The sequence below is a fragment of the Myotis davidii genome, unplaced genomic scaffold (genome assembly GCF_000327345.1).
Source record: "Myotis davidii unplaced genomic scaffold, ASM32734v1 scaffold960, whole genome shotgun sequence".
Classification (NCBI taxonomy): Eukaryota; Metazoa; Chordata; class Mammalia; order Chiroptera; family Vespertilionidae; genus Myotis; species Myotis davidii.
The window spans coordinates 225613-227670 of record NW_006293003.1 but is presented as its reverse complement, the minus strand read 5'-3'; positions in this window follow the sequence as shown (position 1 = coordinate 227670).

Below are 2058 nucleotides of genomic sequence, written 5' to 3'. Positions count from 1 at the left end.
GAAGTGTTTTATAAAATATTTTTATATATTTATTGATTTCAGAGAGGAAGGGAGAGAGAGAGAGAGAGAGAGAGAGAGAGAGAGAGAGAGAGAGAGAGAAAGATCCATGATGAGAGAGAATCATGGACCGGCTGCCTCCAGCACACCCCACACTGGGGATGGAGCCCGCAGCCCCGGCCTGTGCTCTGACCGGGAATCGAACCCTGACCTCTTGGCTCATAGGTCGACGCTCAACCACTGAGCCACACTGGCCGGGCTAAAGTGTATAATTCAATGGTTTCAGTCCATTCAGAGTTGTACAACCATCACCACCAAAAAACTCCACACTCCCCTCCTTTCCCCTCCCCCAGCCCCTGGCAGCCAGGAATCTACTTTCTGTCTCCGTGGATGTGCGTGTCCTGCACATGTCACTCACGTGGAATCATACATGTGGTCCTGGGCCTGCAGCTTCTTCACTCAGCAGGGCATTCCCAAGGGTCACCAGGCGGGAGCATGTGTCGGGACCTCGCTCCTTTTTATTGCCACGTAACATGCGTGTATGGCTAGACCACGTGTCCACATTCATCCACGCATCAGCTGGAGACTGGTTCCTATCCACTTTTTGGCTTTTCTGAATAATGTTGCCATGAATATTTGTGTACACGTCTTTCTGTGGGAATATGTTTTCATATCTCTTGAGTGGAGTGGCTGGGGCATTTGGAAAATGCTCATTTAACTTAAAAAAATTATTGATTTGAGAGAGAGAGAGAGAGAGAGAGAGAGAGAGAGAGAGAGAGATGCTGTTGCATGTGCCCTGACTGGGGATCGAACGCACAACCTTGATACAGCGGGATGATGTTCTGGCCAGTGGAGCTACCCAGCCGGGGCCTCAGTTAACATGTTCAAGTTCGGCCAAGTGTCTTCCAAAGCTGCTGTGTCGTTCGGAGCCGTCTCTCTGGTGGCTGATGCCCCTTGGTGTTGAACATAATTTCTTGTACTTATTGGCCATTTGCTTATCTTTTTGGAGAAATGTCTATTCAAGTCCTTTTCCCATTTTTTTAATGAGTAGCTTAATTTGCCCTTTTATTATTGAGTTGTAAGAGTTCTTTATATATTCTTTCTCCAGCCCCCGTCAGATACATGACTGGCAACGCTCTTCTCGTCTCCGGGTTGTCTTTTCACTTTCTTAATGGTAATTACCTGCAGCATGAAAGCTTTTCAGTTTGAAAAAGTTCCATTTGCTTTTGCTTTGGGGGCTCATGCTTTTGGTGTCATATCTAAAAAGCAATCGCCTAGCCGAGATTAGCTGCTGCGCTTTCTCCGAAGAGTTTTATAGATTGAGTTCTTGCTTGCAGGTCCTGGCTCCATTCTGAGCTGGTTTGGGGTATCATGTGAGGTGGGGTCCACTTTCATCCCGTGCCCGCGGATACAGAGCCTTCCCAGCCGCGTCTGTTAGGGACCGTCCCTTCCGTGTTGAAGGGTCTTGGCGACCTTGTAGTCAGTCACTTGACTAACCCGTGGCTCTGTATCAGTCAGTCTGTCTGCCCTCAGGCCCGCCTGAGCCAGGAAGTTTGGGGGTGACTGTCCTGAGCAGGGAGGCAGGAGGGAGGGGCAAGCACATGGGAGAGACTGAATGAAAGACGAGAAGGAGAAAGGCTGGAGGGAGGACAGCATTTCCTTGCTCCCTTTCGAGTCTCCATCAGCCACCGGGTGCTCCGTTCTGGAGAAGTGAAATGGAGCCTTTGGTTGGGGACCGTGTTAGAACTTGAATAGATTTGCAAATCTCTGAGTTGGGGGTGGGGTTGCAGAGGCAGGAATTAAGCCTGGGACGGATCAGCCAGCCTGCAGTTGCCTCCAGAATGCGTTTAGGATCAGGGTGCCACCCACTAGCAGGATTATCTGCAGAGGAAAGCCGGGCACACAGCGAACCATGGCAAACGCGTGATTTTCCTTCTAGGCTGAGGCACATGATGCGCCTGAAGACCAGACTCTGTTACTTCTGTTACATTTTAAGCGCAGCGCAGCGCAGGCTTCAGTCAAAAGAAACTGCCGCTTCCAAAGTTTGTATGCTTGGCAGCT